Raw genomic sequence first — 21,847 nt, 5'->3', positions numbered from 1 at the left:
AGGCGGACCATTGGGTGAGCACCCGGGTCCAGAAGGGTCATGTGGGAGACTTCGCCAAAGGTGGGCAGGGTCCCCAGCAGAAGAGTGGGGGGGGACAAGGGTAAACAGAGGGAGTTCCAGAAAGTGCCCAAAAGTAATCCCCAAGGGAACCAAGGGAAAGGTTCCCAGCCTCCCCCTGAGAAGAAGGCAGGGGCCCCGACAGATGAGCCTGTTCACAGGGGGCCCAAGACCTGTTCTAAGTGTGGTCTTATGATGCTAATTGTCCCTTGTATGGGAAGACAGCACCCACTGGTGCACCACCCCGGCAGATGGCTAGTGTAGCCCTGGGGAAAGAGATGGGTGCCCAAGGTGGGTGGGGTCCCGCAGAATTGTCCCTTGTCTCTTTAGGAGACTGTGAAGTGGTCCCCAGGACCCAGCTGTCTGATAACACCAAGAAATACAGGCAGTGAGTAACCATGAATGGCAAGAGGGTGGAAGCTCTTAGAGACACCGGAGCCAGTGTGACAGCTGTCAGTTGTCGGCTGGTGTCTGAATAGCAGGTAGTCCCCAATGTATTTTACCCAGTTGCTGACGCTGATAACACAGAGCCACTGCAAGGTGGCACAGGTTCCCTTTGAGTGAGGGGGGGTCTCAGGGACTCTTCAAGTAGCTGTGAGGCCAGCCATGCCTGTTGATTGTCTGGTGGGTAACGATTTGGAGAGCTCCCCTTGGGCTAAGGTAGAGTGAAGAGCTTATTTAGAGATGTTGGGTTTACCTGAGTGAACCTGCATGACCGCTCGGTCTACGGCAGCCAGTAAGGGTATTCAAGAGGACCTGGAGCCTGAGGAAGTGGCCCAGCTACCTGCCTTAAAGAGAAGAGGTAGGGGGCACGGGAAACGGGCCCCTGAAATTCCCACAGTCCAGGAGGAGGCCAGACCTTGAGGGGGATGCCCTGGAACCTACAGGGGAAGAGATTGCTGAACTGGGAGACCTGCCTGAGCTGACCCATTAGCAGCAAGAAGGAGGTCCCTCCAGGGAAGAGTTCTGTGAGGAGCAGAACAAGTACCCTTCTCTTGTGGGTTTGTGGCAACAAGCTGCAAACCAGGCAGCAGGTGATCAGTCTGGATCACATTGGATCTACTGGGAGAATGGTCTCCTGTATAGTGAGCCTAAGGTTGCTGAGCCTGGGTCAGCCCGTGTGCTGTTGGTACCCCTGCACTTCAGAGCCTTCCTACTGGGGCTGGCTCATGATGTGCCTTTAGCAGGACATTTGGGGCAGGACAAGACCTTTGAAAGGCTTGTCACCCACTTTTATTGGCCCTAAAATGCACAAGAGTTCAGACACTCATTGCAGGACCTGTCAGACTTGCCAGGCAAGTGGAAAGAGTGGGAGGCAGCGCAAGGCTCCTCGGCAGCCATTCCCTGTGGTCAGCACCCCCTTTGAAAGGGTGGGCATTGACACTGTGGGGCCTCTGGATTAGGGGTGGGCGGAATTTGCAGAATTAACTTCCGCAAATTATCGCGAAAATGCAGAAAATCTCCGCAAACACGCCGGAAATATCGCGAAGACGCGGACGTTTTTTTGCCGCCTGTTCGCGGTATTTTTTGCGTGATCGCGGGTCGCCAACTTACCCATGCGGTTGCTCACGGGCGCGGCCATCTTGTTTTCACTTGTCCCGCCCCCTCGCGATGCTTACTTCCTGTTCCGGGTCGCGCAATGCATGTTCGCGCCTGTTCGCGGTCGATATTTCCTGTTCGCGACCGCTTTTACTTGATCGCGTTGCTTTTTGCTTGCTCGGGGAGAAAATATCGCGCGAACTTGCGCACGTGGTCGCAATGGGCGCGGCCATCTTGTTTTTCACTCTATTGCATGGTTCTGGGGCCTGATTTTCAATCCTCCCTAAATCTTTTCAATCCTTTGTTTATAGCCACTTTTTTTGGATCTTTATTACTTATTATTTCTCTAACTATTTTCCTGCTTCTATATTTTTGGTTTTTGTCTACTTTTTTTTTGTTTTTTAGCTACTTTTTCACTCTTTCTATTGCCTATTTATTTCCTTTACTTACTTTTTTAATTTTATTACCTTTTCTTTCCCACCCCGTCTCTCATCCCCAGAACCATGTCAAAGGGTAGGGCTCGCCGCAGCCAGAGCCGCGACCGCCTTCCATGTGGAAGGCGGCGCCCACAAGGGGTGCAGGCACGGGCCTTATTTGGGGAGGTGGAGTTGGCTGCACTCATTTTCTTTGTGCAGCGCCACCTCCCCTCAACCCTGGCAGCAGGTGGCAGGCCTGGGTCCGGGTACGGCCTCCGGGAGCGTCGGCAGCGGTGGGGGAAGGTGCGCCGGGCAGTGTCGCGCATCTCTGGGGTCCGGCGCACCCAGGCACAGCTGACGCACCGGTGGTCCGACATCCTGGACCGTGAGCAGGACCTGCTGGACCTGCTAGGAGTGGAGGTCCCGGGGCTTGGTGAGTACCTATTTAATTATTACAACTTTGTGTCTGTTCTTCTGCTCTATGTTATTTATTGCGAATATCTTTTTTTCCTTCCAACCAGCTAGAATGTTGCTGCTTACAATACATTCCAGGTTAATAACGTTTAAAAGTCTTCTGTGATTATTATGACACAGGTGCTCTTCTGCGCTACTACTAATCTTACTTGTTTGCAGCTTTGCGTTTGCGCTTGCTTAGCGTGATTCTTTACGAGTTTATTTTAGAGAAATTAAGTTACGTAATGCTACAGTGACTCACGTCCACTCCTTACTTTGTCCTGTCCCTAATAGAGAGGGGCGGATTGATACTTAGGTTTAGGGACTTAGAAGCTCATACAACTACAAATTGGTTAGTGGTATGCGTGATGCCCCCCCTCACTCAGTTACGTGACGTGCTGCTATTACGGCAGTCTTTAGAACCTTTTCTAGTTTGTTCAATGAGTGGAGGTAGGCTTAGCAGTTACTTAGCAGTAGCAGATCAGCATCAATCAAACCAAAATTTGGTGTATACAAAAAATGTAGTCATGTTCATGTGTCCTCCATGATTGGACCATACGCATTGTTGAGGAATACAATGGAAATGCATACTTAATGTACAATTGGCATGCCTGGAATAGGTGGGCTAGGTTGGGTGGTACGTTGTACTACTACTTAGGCTTAGTTGTAACTTAGTTTTCTGGAATCAGAATGGAAGACTGGATTACTGTTGATAAATAGTAACTTAAGTAGTCGAACTGCGAATCCCCCGATATTACATGTTGACCAGATGAGATCGGTCAATGTAGTTATTGCAATTGTTGTTTACATAAGTGTTTTTTGACCGTTGTTGAAAAATATTGTTTGACACCATCCATCAATGTTTGTCTCTTTCTTATATCTTTCCTGTTCATCAGCACCCAGGGGCAGACGGGCAGGGACTGGGCAGTCGGCGGGACAGGAACACCACCAGGAGGACACCGCTGAGGGCTCCTCTGCTGGCCCCAGTAAGTCTTCTTGTTTTTAATAATATTTCTTATTCCATAACTTTTACTGCCCCATTTCTCCCGAACTATAGTGTGTTTCCAAATGCTATTTTTTTACCACCAATTATCCTTCGATCTGTACGGTTTCAAAAATCTTATCCCTGCCTCCGCTATGATGACTGAGTACTACTACATCCTATCAATCTGTCTGTACTGTAGTAGCTAGTCTTGCCCAGTTGGCCAGTGCCACTCTTTGTGAAAGGTTGTAATATAAAACTCATATTCACCAGTAGCACGTACAATCCGTTGGGTCGTTGTCTTGTACTACTTTTACTCTTATTGATGTTGAGGCTTTGAAAATTCACAGCAACAGCCCTACCAGATTTCTTAATATTTTGATATGATACCCTATAGGACATACCACTGTTGTAGGGATCTTGCACATACATTTGCACCAGAAAATAGGATGTTGGTGATGGTAGATTGGACCTTCCTTGCACACCTCAATCAGAAATTCCGCACCCACCACGATTCCACTGCTTGACTATAGTACTGTCTTGTCATACCTATTAGGTCTCGGAACCCTCCCCCCAAGATACCAACAAGTAGACAACCCAGAACATAACACACCCAACCTCTGTCGTGGAAGCAATTCACATGCACACCCTTACTTTCATTTGCTCACTCGTGTAACTTAGTCCACTCCACACCAAATACCACGAAGTCTATGTAAGTTTAAAATGTTTATTTCAATTTGAGAAGGTCTGTACACTGTTTTCTTAGCAGCACCAACCGGCAAATCAATAACATTAAAACAATATACATTGTTACACTTATACAGTTGGGAATTAAATCATGATAACTGAACAGTGGTGGAAGGCAGCACCACCATCCCATAGCAATTTAGTTTATATACATTTATAAATGAAGATGTGAGTGAATGGACCCCTCACCTCAGAAGAACCTAGTACTGGTAGTTTGTGCATCGTTCAGAAGCTCTGGTTCGTAGAAGGGAATCTTGCGTCTAATGCGAAAAAAGAAATGGTGTGCGTTAGTATATTGCAACTTGCAAGAATTTCTCAGCCGTGCCAAAAAGTGTAGCATCTATGGATAAGCAATATGGACTAACAGTAACAGTAGTACACCAGTTCTTCCTAAAAAAGTGGCTTGTTAATGTTTGTTGACCGCTTGTACGCAGCGCGTAGACTAGACAGTAGCAGTGTGAGGCAGGTCATGTGGCCTCAAAGGTGTCTTAAGAAGCTGCAAGGTAAAGGTAGCGTCACATGTGCATGGCTAGGGCTAATCAAGCAAAGGCTACAATGATCATATAACTATTAGTGTCTACTCTACTACTACCTGATTTGTACTAGTGATGTATGTTAGTATTAACTCATTTTTCAACCTTGCTACTGATCAATAGGGGGGAGGTGTATATGACGCCTAATAAATGTGTAATGTTTTCTAGGCGCACTACCGACCACCAGTGCTGGGGCCAGTGAACAAGGCGACGCGGAGGGAGAGGATGCGGCAGTTGCTGCCGATACTGACGATGGAGCGGTAGGGGGAGTGGCAGCATCAGTGGCAGGCGGTGGTAAGTTAGATTCATAATCTAACTATTGTTGAACTTGACAGCACACTCACTGCAAGGGTGTACTGTATGTATATGTATACTGTACAGTTGTGACTTAGGGCCCCCATTAGGATGGTGGGCGTATTGCCCCCGCCGGGCCGGCTGGAACTGCCGTCACCGCAGGGGCAAACCTCCCGCCATCCCTGTAGAAAATATTCAGACATGTCCAGGCGGAAAAGGGTTCAATATGGCGGTGGTGTCTCTCTCACCACACCGCCAGCCATATAATCTGCATTTTGGAATGCCTTTGCGTGGCGGCATTGCTGTCCGCCACGGAAAGGCATGCACACATTGCAGAGTATGCTTGGGGGCCCCCATGGAGGGTACCTACCGATGCTATGGTACCCCCCCGACTTTCAAAGCAAAACGTGACAGGCTCCGTGCGGGGCCCGTCATGTTGTGCTTGGAAAAGCAGCACAACATTTTAGCATTGCTTTCAGCAAAGCCAAACAGAATTTAAATTTAAAAAAACAGGGTGCGCCCGCCACTGTGCCAGGCGCATCATCCTAATTAATTGTCCCCACGGGACCCCCACCCTTTTTAGCAGTCGGATGGCGGGCGGACAAAGTCCGCCCGCTATCCGATGTCGTAAGTAAGTATGAATTCTTGGGGACGTTTGAAGAGTCAACTAGAAGACTAGAATTCCCTTTAATTGGTATAGGACTAGGAGCCGGAGTATTGAGTAACCAATGGCCTCATCTATCTGATTTGAACTCCGCTTTGAAAGTTTTATGGAGAAGAGCACCTGGTGCACTGTTCAACTAAAAAGTGTAAGACAGGTGGACGGAAGAAGGACGGGCGCCTTTTAAAATGTTATGTACTACTGTGCTTTATTTTATAGTGCTACTCTACCATGCCACTATGTGTATAAATAATTACCTTGTCCTACTGTTTTATTAAGACTATATTTTACAATTGTCTTGTTTTTTTCTTATTTGATACACAGCAACTCCGAAAGTCAACCGTAAGGAGTTGGCCGCCAAGGCACGGTGCCGGAAGCTGGAGGCAATCCAGCAGGAATACCGGCGGCTGGTGGTCCTAGCCGAGGAGGATGATGAAACTGCAGCAGCTATTGAAGCCTCCTCCAGTGCCCCGGGCCCCAGCCACCACCCTCCAGCGTTGCGGCGCCACCGCCTGGCGGCTGCCTGCCGCCACCGTGTCATCTCCGGTGCCCCCCCCTACTGTGGCTGCAACTGCCGCGGCCTTAGACGCCGCGTCGCCCATTTAGAGGAGGAGATGCGCCAGATGCGTGTCCTCCTCCAGTCCCGCCCCACCAGTTAGTCCCTGTCACTGCCCCTTTTTTAATTCTTGTTCGTTTGGGCGTTCCAGACTTTTTTCTATGGACAGTGGTTGGGGTTAGGGAGGGGGGTGGGTCAGCTTTTGTGGGTTTAGTTTATTTGTTAGGGTAAATTAAATATATTTTTCTATGTTACATGCAATGTTGTTAATGTTTTGTAGGTGGGGTAACTGTTTTACATCACACTGTTTCCTTGCTGGTGCATGGCCGCCCATAGCCTGTGTTTGATTTCAATAATTTGCTGACTGTATAAGACACAAACAGATAGATGCGACACACCTCACTCATTGACTGGTCCTTCTAGTACTTTCAGTCTGTCCTCTAGTCTATGCATTCTTTGGAGTGGTGTTTGAAAATGAAATCATTGACAACATGTCCATTATTAATTCTGCCTCCCCCAAACTTCTCTCTTACCGGTGCTTGATGTTTATGTCCAACTGTGGCACAGCACTGGCTGCATGGTGAAGATGGTTTCCTTTTTCATACATGCCATGATTGGGGTGGTGGTGGTGGTAGTATAGTAGTAGTAGTATACACTGGCAGGGTGGCAGCATTTCCAAAAAAAGAAAAGGAGATAGTCAATCGCCTTTGAGAGACTGTTAGAGTAGTTGAATAAAGTACATCACAGAATTTACCGAGCAACAATTATATGCTCAAATATTTGACAAAAAAACTGAATGGTGGTGATTATGAGGATAGCCTACTAGACAGAGTTACAAACTATAGTTTTGTCGACTCGAGAAGAAGATCATCGCTCTGCATTGAAATTGAAGTAGTGTTGCTTTCACCACATCCGCCCCAGCAAGTGTGTGATTAAGTATTGGTGTACATTTAATTTAGTTACACCTCGACAATAAGTCACACAGCCCGGGGGAAGAGGGTTAGGGTTTGTTGAATGGATGGGAAGGGGGTTTTTGGGAAAGGTTTGACATAGAAAAACAGTATGCATACATAGACAAACAAACTACAATCATTGAAGACTACCATATCCATATGTTAAGGGAGAAAAAGGCAATGCATGCATGATGATGAGAGACCCGGATTACATACACTTCTAGTTCTTGTTCTGTTGTTCCGGCCTTAATACTTTAACAGATAGCAAATAGAAATTTTAAATATTGGTATTGAAGAATCGTAAACACAGAGCAAACGTAATGATGATTGATAATAACAACTCCAAGAACACACTGTTGTAAAGATTGTATACGAGATAGTAATCAAATTATTTAAAAGAAGTTAAGTGGATACTGTTACTGTCTTATCCTGGTCAAAAAGGTGCACTGGTTTTGTGCATCTCGGCATTCCTCTTGATCCTCTCGTCCATCAATCTTGGGTGTGTCGCCTCGCCACTCGCCACTGCCCGGCTGGAAAAAAAAGGTGATTGATTGGTAAGGTAATTAATATGCATTGTAATGTTTTACAAAGTTTTGGCCAAGGCCCGGCCTGTAATTTTAGATTGAAAACCAAAGGGGATATTGAGAAAGAAAGTGAAAACAAATGCACAAGTGATGGTGTAGTGCAACAAGAACACTTTCTGAGGTGGCATGTATGCATATGCATCATCTCTACTCTAGTCTGTTTCCAGCATCGACCTTCAACAGTAACAGGAGAGAGCAGGCTCACAGTGCTTAGCATTAGCACATCCTACGTTAACACTTTAGAGTCCTTTTTTTTTCTCTCAAAGAGTTGGACAAACGCAAAGCACATTATCCATTCCAAACATAGCATTTTACAGTTAAAGTTAGTAAAATCAATGCACTGCAGTCATCCCACCGCTACACTCTATTCAACTTCTACACAGACATTTGGGTCTGCTGTGGTTGTTGTTGACGTGTTTACCTTTAGGCTTTTCCGTTGCCACTCCTGAAACATCCTCCTCCTGACTTCATCATCATCTCTGAATCGATACTTTTACTGACTGAAGATCGGCCTGCAGTATAAGTATAATTTTATGAATCACCCAGAGTAGAAATATAAATATTACTGACTTGAGTCATTCTTTATTGTGTACAGAAAGATAGATTACTACTAGTACACTTTGACATCACTTTGTGCACAACAAACAAGGCAAACACAAAGACCAATAGCTCAGAGTCAGGTGTCCACTGTCCAATGCATGCCATTAATTGTCATTCATTACCTTTTCCTTCTCATCTTAAGTTAACGGGCCGTCTCTTTCGCCATCATCATGAGGGACGGTGCTGTTAAGTCAGCCATTTGCATTGCGCAGATTGAGTGAGTCCCCTTCCTGTATTGAATTAAAAGCAATGTATCACCAAGAAGCAGGAGAAGCACACATTTCTTGTTTGCAAGAAGGGGAAAATTAGTGTGTTCTGTAGAAAGTTGATTAGTGGCAGTGCACAATTACATCAATTCATGCGCAACACACACAACAAAATCTACATCATTCAGTCTGCGATTCTGCGGCCAATGCATGGCATCAATCATTACCTGTTGCATCTCATCTCGTTAACGCTGCAGGCCGTCTCTTTCGCCATCATCATGATGGACGGTGCTGTTAAGTCACAGTCATTTGCATTGCGCAGATTGAGTGAGTCCCCTTCCTGTATTGAATTAAAAGCAATGTATCACCAAGATGCAGGAGAAGTACACATTTCTTGTTTGCAAGAAGGGGAAAATTAGTGTGTTCTGTAGAATGTTGATTAGTGGCAGTGCACAATTACATCAATTCATGCGCAACACACACAACAAAATCTACATCATTCAGTCTGCGATTCTGCGGCCAATGCATGGCATCAATCATTACCTGTTGCATCTCATCTCGTTAACGCTGCAGGCCGTCTCTTTCGCCATCATCATGATGGACGGTGCTGTTAAGTCACAGTCATTTGCATTGCGCAGATTGAGTGAGTCCCCTTCCTGTATTGAATTAAAAGCAATGTATCACCAAGATGCAGGAGAAGTACACATTTCTTGTTTGCAAGAAGGGGAAAATTAGTGTGTTCTGTAGAATGTTGATTAGTGGCAGTGCACAATTACATCAATTCATTCATGCGCAACACACACAACAAAATCTACATCATTCAGTCTGCTATTCTGCGGCCAATGCATGGCATCAATCATTACCTGTTGCATCTTATTTTCAGTTCATGGCCAGTCTCTCTCGGCTCTGAAGGAGGATAGCTATAGAAGTCATCAGATTCATGGTCCACTTGTTTTGGAAGGACGAGGAAAGTTTGAATTTGTTGTTACCATCATCCAATCATCATTCATGAGGGAAATGGAATTGAGCAGGAGATGCAGTATGATCGAGCGGAGGAGCTGGATTCTGAGGACTGTAGTGTCAAATGGCAGACACCTGAAACTTGTATCTTAAATTAGAAGAGTAGAAGACGGTGATAATGCATTTGTTGCGATTCACAAGTTTATAACCGGAACGACAGACACAAACAAAGGGGGAAAAAAGGGAGGAAGACAGTAAGTGCGAGCCTAATTGTCAGGGAAGTATAGCTCGTCCTCAAACTCGGGATCTTCCTGTAGTAGGTAATCATCTGACACAATACTTCCGTCACCTGAGCCGCTGTCCTCATCTTCCTCTGTTGATTCATGCATTGTGTAATTCGGTGGTATGAAGTGCTGATTCATTTTGATCATTGTTAACCTCTCCACGTTTTTGGGAGATAGACTGGTCCTTCTCAAGGTTACAATGGAACCAGCAGCACTGAAAACACGTTCGGAAGAGACACTTGCGACAGGGCAAGCCAGATAGCTTATCGTCAGCCTGCTGAGCTGTGGCCATTCAGACCTTTTCCTATACCAATACTGCACTGGGTTTTGATCAACGTACACCTCTGTTGGGTCGTCCAGATAGGCCTGGACCATCCGCTCAATGTTCAGGGTTGCTGCTGGTAAGCTTTTGTGCTGTTTTTTCTGTGCATCAGCACTGTGCTTAAGGCCCATCTTTACATACCAATCTGATAATGATTGTACTCGGCCGAATGATCCGTTATTGTTTTTGTAGTCGATGGTGATGGTGAGTGTTGCGATTGTGAGCCAACCGCACTGCCCTCAGCCGACGAAGTTGCACTTGATTCTGCATGGCCTGCTTCAGTATCAGTACTTGTTGTGGGTTGATGTGGCGGGCTTTTAATTAGCAGCCCTTCGTTTTCAAACTTGATGGCTGCTTCAGCTATACAACTTTTGTAGCGGGCAACATCATTGTCGGAAAAAGAAAGGAATAGTCCTAATTTTGCACGTGGATCCAGAATTGTGGCACAAATGTAATGTTCTTGTGACAAAATTTTATTTTGTATCCTTACATTTTCTGATAAGCGCCTGGATAAGCTCTCCACCAAGTCATGGGCTTGCCTTCTGTCCTCTACACCTTTGTAGGATTCAGACACATTATTCAGCTCATGCTCTAGCATTTGCAACAATGGGATAGCTTGGCCCATTGTACAGTCCTCCTTGCTGACTTCACGTGTGAAGACCTCAAAAGGAGACAGCATCTCAGTCAGGCATTGAATTAGGATCCATTGCTCCCTCTGAAGGGTCATGCCTTTAACACTAGCATCACTGCTTCTGTACCAGACATATTCATTGAGTGACCTGTGCTGTTCGTACAGACGATCAAGCATGTAATACGTTGAGTTCCAACGTGTTGCCACCTCCTGGATGAGTGCCTTGACTGGCATCCTACGGTCACGTTGGATGATCCTCAGCTGCTTCCGAGCTTTAAAAGAATGGCTGAAATGAGTGCATGTTCTTCGGCAGATGGCCAGTAAATTGCTTACTATGGGTTCTTTTTTCAGAAAGTCTTGCACTATAATGTTTATGCAGTGTGCCAAACACGGAACCCTGAAATAGGAACCAAGTTCCATGGCCTTAAGTACATTACTGCCATTGTCTGTGGCAACAAAACCAATACCAAGCCCTCTGGGCCGCAGCCATTCCAAAACCTTGGTGCGAAACTCTTCTAAAATGTTTTCAGCCGTATGAGATTTCTCCATGGCGAACATGGCTACAGTTGCATGTTTCCGAGTACCTTCAAAAATCGCAGCTGTGTCAACAACACCTCGTGCAGATAGTTGATCTCTAACCCCCACAAAAGAGATCCAGTGTGCAGTGATGCACATGTAATCTGTGGCTTGGCAACTGGTCCACATGTCTGTTGTCAGGTGGATATTGTGCACAGCACTCTGCTGCAAACCGTGACCAACCAATTCCAGCACATCATGATGTAGTGCCGGAACAGCAATTCTTGCGAAATAGGACCGGCTGGGAACTTTCCATTTCGGGCAGATGGCAGACACAAATTCAAGGAAACCCACCCCTTCCACAAATGAAAAAGGAAGAAGGTCCAGCGCTAACATTTTAGCCAGCTTTGCATTGTACAATCGTGCCGTTGGGTGGTTGCGTTGGAACTGCCCCTCCAACCTAAACATGCTCTCAATGGTAGGCTGGCTTACTTTCCTTAGTGGTGCTGTTTTCATTAACCCACTAAGGCTCAACGACACAGATTGTCTCATTGAGGTACTCGCCGGTCGCCTTGGTGTCTCACCCACACTCTGAGTATGGCTCTTACTGCGGTGCCACTCTGATGTTACTGAGGAGGATGTGGGCGTTACCACTGCAGTGACTGCACTACTGGAGACAGGGCTAGAAATGCCTCCCTGTTCTTCACCTGCCACCACAATAATATCGCTCCCTGATTTCTGACCAACTTCAAAGGGTTTAGTTTTCCTACTTTCTTTTAACTTACGTAGGTGATCCTCCCACACGATATTGTGGTGTATTTTTAGATAACTTGCTTGTCCTCCGGTACCATAGTTTGTACCAAGCTTACCACGCCAAACACATTGCCGACAAATTGAGCATATAGCAACGTTCTCCTCCTTGGCGCTAACAGAAAAGAAGTCCCAAACTGGGGAGGAGAACTTTCTGGCACTGCTGGATGTGCCACTTTCAACACCAGATGAACTTGAGGGGGTGCTTGAAAATCTGTGACCCTGTCCACCTACACTGTGACTTTTACTACCACTTCCTACTGAGATGGTTGAGCTGGATGTAGGTCCCTGCCGGGCCTTGGAAAATATGGCAGCTGGAGGTAGTGGTGGTGTAACCTGTGTTGGTGAGATCCGTGCTACATCCCGCTCAGTAGCAGCCTTTCTGGATAGGGTGAGAATGTCGGTCTCCAATCCCTTTGGGGCGGGAGTAATGTGCGTGATGACTGGCTCGTCTTCATCAACATCATCACCCCCCTCTTCTACATCTACCTCCATAACTAAGTTTTTCTGGGACCTTCCTTTTCAGAAGCAATGTCTTGTGGCGTACTTCACTCTCAGACCGAGCTGGTGGGACCCAAGTGTCATCACGATCATCGGAAGCGGGGCTTGAAGAAGAAGATGATGGACTAAGCCTCCTTTTCCTTGCTGGTGGTCTGGAAGACAATTGATCTTCTGAAACAGTGGTTTGACTTCGCTCCACTTTGTCTGCAGGAAGCTCGATTTCCTGAAATGCCCCTACGTCAGGAGCAACAACTACTATGGTGGGCGGTTGCGGCGGCTGCTGCTTTTCTGGTTGCGGCGGCTGCTGCTGTTCTGGTTGCGGCAGCTGCTGCTGTTCTGGTTGCGGCGGCTTGACACTGATCTGCTGAGTTTGCGCCTGCGTTGAACTTGATTGTGTACTACTTTGCGGTAATGACATTTCTTCAACATCAATCAATCAATCAATCAATCAATCAATCAATCAGTGACACTTATAGAGCGCGCTACATACCCGTAGGGTCTCAAGGCGCTGGGGAGGGGTGGTGCCGCTACTGCTCGAACAGCCAGGTCTTCAGCTTCTTCCTGAAGGAGAGGTGGTCTTGGGTCAGGCGCAGGTCGGACGGGAGGGAGTTCCAGGTCTTGGCGGCCAGGTAGGAGAAGGATCTTCCTCCTGTAGTCGCTCTTCGGATGCGGGGGACAGCGGCGAGGGCGTGGTTAGCTGATCGGAGGTGGCGTTTGGGAGCGTAGAAGTTGACTCGGCTGTTGAGGTAGCTCGGGCCTTGGTCGTGTAGGGCTTTGTGTGCGTGGGTGAGGAGGCGGAATGTGATTCTCTTGTTGACGGGGAGCCAGTGAAGGCCTCTCAGATGTCCGGAGATGTGGCTGGATCGTGGGATGTCGAGGATGAGTCTGGCTGAGGCGTTTTGGATCCGCTGGAGTCTCTTCTGGAGCTTGGCGGTGGTCCCGGCGTAGAGGGCGTTGCCGTAGTCCAGTCGGCTGGTGACGAGGGCCTGGGTGACGGTCTTCCTGGTCTCTGTGGGGATCCACCAGAAGATCTTCCGTAGCATGCGTAGGATGTTGAAGCACGCCGAGGAGACGCTGTTGACTTGTCTGGTCATGGAGAGGGAGGAGTCCAGGATGAAGCCCAGGTTTCGTGCATGGTCAGTTGGTTTGGGTGCGGTGCCCAGGGCGGGGGGCCACCAGGAGTCGTCCCAGGCGGAGGGTGAAGGGCCCAGGATGAGGACTTCCGTCTTGTCCGAGTTCAGTTTCAGGCGGCTGGTCGTCATCCACTCGGCTACCTCTTTCATCCCTTCGTGCAGGTTGGCTCTGGCGGCGGCGGGGTCGTTGGTCAGGGAGAGGATCAGCTGTGTGTCGTCGGCGTAGGAGATGATGCTGAGGTGGTGTTTGCGTACGATGGCCGCGAGGGGGCTCATGTAGACGTTGAAGAGGGTGGGGCTCAGGGATGATCCTTGGGGGACGCCGCAGATGACTTCGGAGGCCTCTGACTTGTACGGTGGTAGGCGGACTCGCTGTGTTCTTCCGTTGAGGAAGGAGATGATCCATTCCAGCGCCTTGTCCTGGATTCCGATGTTGCTGAGGCGCCGTATTAGGGTGCGGTGGCAGACCGTGTCGAATGCCGCGGAGAGGTCTAGGAGGATGAGGGCCGCTGTTTCTCCGTTGTCCATCAGGGCTCGGATGTCATCTGTGGCGGCGATGAGGGCGGTCTCGGTGCTGTGTTTGGCTCGGAAGCCGGACTGTGAGGGGTCGAGGGATCCGTTCGTCTCGAGGAAGGCGGCCATCTGCTTGTTGACGGTCTTCTCGATGACTTTGGCTGGAAACGGGAGAAGCGAGATGGGGCGGTAGTTCTTGAGGTCGGTGGGGTCCGCTGTTGGTTTCTTGAGTAGAGCGCTGAGTTCGGCGTGTTTCCAGCTTTCAGGGAAGATGGCGGTGTCGAAGGATGTGTTGATGATGTCTCTCAGGTGGGGTGCGATGACAGCGTCGGCCTTGTTGAAGACGTGGTGAGGGCAGGGGTCGGTTGGTGATCCGGAGTGGATGGAGTTCATCGTGCGGATGGTGTCTTCTGTGCTGATCGGGGTCCAGGCGTGGAGGGTGGTGGTGGGGGGGGGTGGCTGGTCGGCCGTGGTGTGCGTTGGTTGGTTGTTGAAACTGCTGTGTATGTCCGTGATCTTGTTGTGGAAGTATGAGGCGAGGGAGTTGCAGAGGTCTTGTGATGGGGTGATGTCGTTGTTTCCTGCGTTGGGGTTGGAGAGCTCTTTCACGATGTTGAAGAGTTCCTTGCTGTTGTGTGCGTTGTTGTCCAGCCGGTCCTTGAATGCTGTTCTTTTGGCGGCGCGGATCAGCTGGTGGTGTTTCCGGGTGGCCAGTTTGTAGGAGGTCCTGTTGTCCGGTGTCGGGTCCCTTTTCCAGACTTTCTCGAGGGCTCGGCAGTTCTTCTTGGAGCTCTTGAGTTCGTCGGTGAACCATGGGGCCTTCTTGCTGCCGGGTCTGTTGGGCGGGGTCCTCAGCGGGGCGAGCTCGTCCGCGCAGTTGCTGATCCACTTCGTGATGTTATCGGCGGCCTGGCTGGGGTTCGCTGAGCTGGCCGGAGGGTGTTGGCTCAGGGAGGTTGCGAGCTGGTCTGCTGTGATCTTGTTCCAGCTTCTGCGGGCGGTGTGTTGCTGGTGTTGGTGGGTCGTCGTTCTCTTGAAGGTGAAGTGGACGCAGCTGTGGTCCGTCCAATGAAGCTCTGTGGCGTGGCTGAAGTCGATGTCTGTGCTGGATGAGAAGACGGCGTCGAGTGTGTGTCCGGCGAGGTGGGTGGGGGTGGACACCAGTTGCTTGAGTCCCAGGTTGGCGAGGTTGTCGAGCAGGGCGCTGGTGTTGTGGTCGTTGCTGCTCGTTAGTAGACTGGCTACCTCTGCTACAGTAAAGCCCTTGGGCCTAGGTTGGTGGGGTTGCTGGACCGCTGTGCTGCTCCCAGCTTGGTTCCCGGACAACACTTTGGTGCCAAAAAAAACCTTGGCCGGCACACCACCCGCAGGACCTCATGCACGCCACGCCAGAATCGCTCCACCTTCGGGCACTCCCACAGTATATGCATGAAAGTCGCCAACGCACCACAGCCACGCTTACACATTCCGTCACCAGCAAAACCCATACGCAGAAGCCTTGGCCCCGTCACGTAAACCCGGTGAAGGATCTTGAGCTGGACGAAACGAAGGCGAGCCGGGATGGCCACCTCTTTCGGAGAGGCCACCGCGGAAATCCAATCCTCGTCGTCCAGCTCCAGCCCGTCGGCAACCCAAGCCTCGCGGAGACTAGTCAGCAGGCACGATCTATCGTTGATCAGTTTTTTGTATATGAGGGAGATCGTGCTGTCCGGGACATGGCCATCTAGGACTCTGTCCTCCAGGGGGGAAGACTCCGGAATGGATGCGACATCCGGGAAGACGGAGCCCAGCGCATGGCGAACCTGTAGGTACCGAAAAGTACTCACTGCCCTGCAGCTGGAACTCCGCCTGCAGCGTCTCAAAAGTTTTGAAGCCCCCCCTCGTCCAGAGATCTCCCACCGTGCTGATTCCGATCGTGTCCCACTTCTCGAAGCCCTTCGACGTCCACAGGGAGCCCAACCTCTCAGATGCATACAGCGGTGACGCCCGGGTCAAACGGTCCTTCCACCCCATAGCTGCATTAGCCGCGTGCCAGACACGCACCATGACACGCGTCGGTCCCGTCAAACGGGAGTCGGGCGCGCCAGCGTAGAGCGCTCGATTGTAATCGCCACCGGGCAGGAGCATCTTATCCATCTCAAAAGCCGGGTTCAAGGCGGGCCCGTAAAGGCCATGATTAATTGCAGCTAGTTGGGAGGCCCAGTAATACCGTTTAATGTCCGGGAGGGCGACCCCCCCATCGTACCACGGGAGCGTCAATTTAGCCAGAGCAATGCGCGGCCTCCCGTCCCAGAACAGGCGCCGCTGGAGGCCCTCCACCTCACGGAAATAGCGTGCCGGGACCAAGTCCATAGTATTCTGGAGGGCGTAGAGGAAGCGCGGCAGGGACATCATTTTAAACAAGGCCGCTCGGCCGAGCGGCGAGAGCGGCAAACGCCGCCAGCGCACCACGTCCTCCCTCAAGCGCCGGAGGGGGGGTAGCAAATTCCGCTCATAGCGGGCCTCCGGGTCAAGAGTGATATAGATACCCAGGTACCGAAAACCTTGGGAAGCAATCTGGATCGGACAGTCCCGTGGTAGGACCGGAGCCTCCCCGGAAAGCACATAGACACAGGATTTCGCCCAGTTGATGACCAGGCCTGAGTTGCGACCGAATGAGCGCAAAACATCAACCAGGACGATCAGTGATTTCCGCGGGGAGGCGAGATACAGAAGGATATCGTCAGCATAGAGGGACACACGGTCCTCATGCTCGGGGGTCCAGCGGAGACCACGGATAGAAGGGTGCCACCGCAGCCACTCCGCCAGGGGCTCCAGGGCCAGGGCGAACAGGAGAGGCGACAGGGGGCAACCCTGTCGCGTGCCCCGCCCCAGCGCGAATGGGGCCGAGACTCGCCCATTCACCACCACCTGCGCCAATGGGCCCGAGTACTGTCGTACTTTGGTATTCGGAACCGCGTAGGGGACAGGGCCCTACCTCTGTCTATTTTGGTATTAGCGAACCGCAAATGGTAAATGCGGCACGTACGAGTGCTTTATGTGCCGTTCTAGCTACGAATGCACTGTGTACACGTATTCTGCTCAACTACGCGGGTTCCATTTTGGAAGCAGTGGCCATCTTGTCATTGCCCTCACATAGGCTATGATGGAGTTAATACGGGCCCCACAGTACACGGGCTTTCCCTCTGACTTCTCTGTGACCTGGGCAGCTGGCTCTGCTGCCCCGGGTCAAACCGGTCTCACGAGCTCCCCTTCCTCCTTCCACCTGTGATTCGTATCAGGGCTTGACCCGTCATAAAACCCTTTCATTCTACACAATCCCCCGGCTAATCTCTTCCACACCTGCTTGTTCTTGCTTTATGACTTGTTTCCCAAAACAGGAGATGCTCATATTTATTGGGGGGTCTATTTACTTCAAACATGGGATCTGAACCTTCCTGTGTAAATCATTGTGGGCTGGCCGAACTGGAATGTGGGATGGTCATCATGACTCTGCTTTTTCGTTTGTAATGTATGCCTTTATATGACCATATCGTAAACCAAGGAATGTATGCCTGGAGCATGATATTTTGTACTTAAGGAGAAGTCCGTTCCTATGATTTTCAGCAGTCTCCTGAGAACATACACGCTGTTGTACTTCTAGGATACCTGTCATTGGTCTGCAGCCAATAAACGATTCTTTGACTTCACCCAGAAGACTCTGTGTTTCTGTAGGTCCGGAACAGGGTGAAACCCCGAAGTCATAGGGTGTGTGCCCCTGCACCGCTGGGTCTAAAATACCCAGTACTTCAGTTTGGCGCCCAACGTGGGGCCGATTTCAGCGGTACCAGTCCAAGCCAGAGGTTCGTGAGGAGCTTCGTGTGGAAATTCCGGAGGAAGGCCGCCACTTCATCGACCCCTGCATGTCGACGTGGTCCGAAAGTCTTTTCTGCGAGGTTCTCCGCGTCCCGACGGCTACGAAGGACTGCTGCCCTGATTAATCGACCTGTTTTGGACCCTTGACGAGTTTGAGAGAGCGAAACAATCGAGAGAGTCTTCTGGTGACGTCATCGATCAGCAATATTCAGTTAAGTATAAGTGGAGCGTCTCCCATTTGTTTTGGTATCCCTCGGGATCGTTTGATTTGATTTGGTAATTGGTGATTTGGTGTTTGCAAACCCCAAAGCCAGAGGACTCGTGTATTCACGAGAATATCGTAATCGATAATCCTTTGACGTTTGGATCTAGACTAGTGAGCGAAGATGCCTGGTTCTGGACTATTTGGTAGATTATTCTGTTTGGGTTGTGGAAAAGATTTCCAGCTGGAAGAATCATGTCCGGTTCCTCCGGTTGGAACTCCAACTTATGAGCTCTATGTGAAACATGGCGTAGGCCCCATTGCATATAACGAAGTGTGGATCCACTACACCAGGAAAGACGGTGTTTTAAAATGGCCCCAAAATGGTAGTTTTGATACCGATATTTTAGATAACCTGGAAATTAAATTGTTTAAGAAGAAAGCCCGGCCGGCGATGTTTGACTCTTTCCGCTTATGGCGAAAGGAAGCCAAACAGAAGGAAATTAAGCTAGCGAAAAAGAATAAGAGAGAGAGAGGTATGTCAGTAATGCAAGCAGCTGTACAATTTAAAGATAATGAAGAGGAGCAAATGAATGAGCAATTGCACAGGCAGCGTAAGTTAGGGATTGACAAATGTTACCCAGCTTTGCCACATTCTAAGCAGGATGAGTCAGAAGAAAAGGAGAAAGATCCCTTAATGTCGCATTTGTTGAGTTCGCCACCCCCGTATGCTCAAACTGCCACGGCGCCTCCCCAGCTTGTAAATATGCCACCTCCAGTGCATATACTGCAAGCCTTGCCGCAACCGCCAGTTGCTTTGCAACCAGTTCCTATTCCTGTAGCGCAGTCCTCTCAAGCGCCTCCGGTAGTGCTTCCAACTACCCCCGCACTTCCTGCGACTTTGCTTAATCCAGTAACTGCCTCCCCTAACGCTCTTCCTTCTACCACTCCAGTACCTGTCTCTACATCCTCTTTTCTTCCCTCTGTTTTTCCCCCTGTTCTCGCCTCAGCTTCTCCTTCAGCGCGACAGCGTTTAGCCAATGTGGTTACTACATTAATGTCGCCTCTCTTTGGGTCATCTGGTGCAACTCCTGGTGTACAGCGTAAGCAGTTGCGCAGCCAATTGCCTAACCCCGATGAGAAAAAGGTAATAGATCACATGGCGCGTAGATGGATCGTTTTTCCTTCACTGTATGATGTGGAATCGGTTGTTAACACTTTCCATCAATGGGATGCCCCGAAACAGAGATATGTATTCGAGAAAATGTGCGAAATTCTCTGTGAAGAATTGGAGGATAGTGGTAGAAATCCGAACCCGCAGGAATTGTGTAGAGTGAGGTTCGATTTTGGAACTGGTATAATTGTGGACCGCGAAGTAGATAAAGCAGTTGCGGTTGTATTGTCCTTAAGGAATGACGATTGCCAACAGTCATTGTTTGAACACGAGGTCCTTGTGGGGAAAAAGGCAAAAGCGCGACAATACCCTATGAGAGAAGTTCCCCCGGTATGGAAAGAAGCAGTTGCAGCTGTCGGCAATAACCCCGCTGTGCCAGCGCATTTCCAACGTGTTTGGGTGCATGTTCCATGGAAGCGCTCTGAGGTGTTAGCACTTAAGCAGACATTGTCTGATCCCCGTAAAAACCCAGCAGGTTATTATAAAGAGTTGTCACAGACGGCAGGGTCATGCATTATGAATCTGGCCGACATAGACATGTTGTTTGGTAATGTTGTTCCACAGCCTCTATGGGGATCAATTCGTAATGTAGATCACAATGCAGAACTAGGGGATACCTGGGCTAACATTGTTGCTGCTGATGCTAGACAAACGGGTGGTGCGAAACCAGAACCTTTAGTAGCTGAATTGCCTGGTAGAATCATCACGTATATGAAGACAATAATGCCTGCGATGCGCGTAAATTGGGACAAGTTATCTGCATGTAAGCAAAAGAAAGATGAGACAGTGTCAGACTTCTTTACTAGGTTTGAGGAAACGTTTATTGACCACAGTGGGCAAGATATGAGTACTGAGGGTGGCCAACGGTTGTTTGTGGATAAGTTTGTGCAGAATTTACTCCCTGACCTGTGTAAAAAGTTGAAAGATTCAGAGAGTTCTTGGGCTGTTTCTTCTTCAGCGCAAATACTGGCTACTGCACAGTATTATGAAAACAGAGATAAAGACGAGAAAGATAGAACGGAGAAGAAAACGAAGGAATTAAAGACAAAGGTCCTTTTACAGCAGGCCTATCCACCACGTGGAGGTCAGAATAATTATAGGCAACCCCAAGGTGTTTATCACCAACCCCAACAGTTTCAGACTAATCAGCAAATGAATGGGTATTATCAACCACGTGTCCCTGTAGGTCCCAACCAATGTTCATACTGCAAAGAGGAAGGTCATTTTAAATATAGTTGTCCTAAATTAATGCAACGGAACGGTAATACGTATGGCGCAAGAGGTAGAGGTGGTCAGCAAGCTCCTAGAGGCAGAGGGCGTGGAAGTGTTCCCCAAAACGCGCGTCCTCTTCCGCCCCAAAGCGCCATTAATAGTTTTGATCAGCAAGCTAATGCGACTAGTAATACGGCCCAGTATTACAATAATGATTATTATGTGGAGGATGGCGATGCAGAAAATAATGATTACTAGGATAGCCATAGACAGAGAGAGGGAGTTGTTTCAGTGCCAGTGGATCAGAGTGGACCGTATGTTGAGGTGACTACAGCAAATGTAACGGAGCCTTTTCTGCTAGACACTGGTGCTGCAAAGAGTTCAATCATGCATTCCAAACTCCCTGGCGCACCTTTGTCTGGCGATATAAATGTTTCAGTAGGTTTTTCTGGCGCCCCAGTTAGGAACCCGATTTCCAGTCCCATGTCACTTTCCGTTGGACCTTGCGAGCTGAAAGCGCCCCTGATCCTGACAACAGGTTGTGGTGAGAATTTGCTGGGATTAGATTTGTTGAAAAGATTGCATGCTACACTGTATTGTTCTCCTTCAGGAGTACAACTTACATTAGGCAAAAAAGTGATTTCCCCTATGTACTTGTCTAAAAATACGATGCCACCTGAATTGTCATCCCTTCCGGATGCCCTTTGGGCTACTGGTCCCAATGATGTGGGCCTCTTGGAAATACCACCATATGTGGTGACTCTAAAGGCTAATGTCAGACTGCCACGTATTCCCCAGTACAAGATCTCTAATGAAGGCCAGAAAGCATTGTTAGACATTGTCAGCGACTTGATTAATAAGGGTGTGATTGAAGAAACAAGAGGCAACGTTTGCAATAGTCCGATTTTACCTGTCTTAAAACGAACGGACCCTTCACAGCCACCTGTTTACAGATTTGTGATTGATCTTAGAGAGGTTAATAAGATTGTTGTGCCTCAGTTTCCGGTTGTCCCTGATATAACTGCCTTGTTAACGATGATTCCAGCCTCTGCTGCATGGTTTTCAGTGATCGATTTAAAGAATGCTTTCTTTAGTATCCCAATTGCAGAAGAGAGCAGAGACATTTTTGGTTTTAGTCTGGGAGGCCGAAGCT

This window comes from Triturus cristatus, chromosome 8, assembly GCF_964204655.1.
Source record: "Triturus cristatus chromosome 8, aTriCri1.1, whole genome shotgun sequence".
Classification (NCBI taxonomy): Eukaryota; Metazoa; Chordata; class Amphibia; order Caudata; family Salamandridae; genus Triturus; species Triturus cristatus.
The sequence above is the reverse complement of the archived record's forward strand: the minus strand, read 5'-3'. Positions refer to the sequence as shown.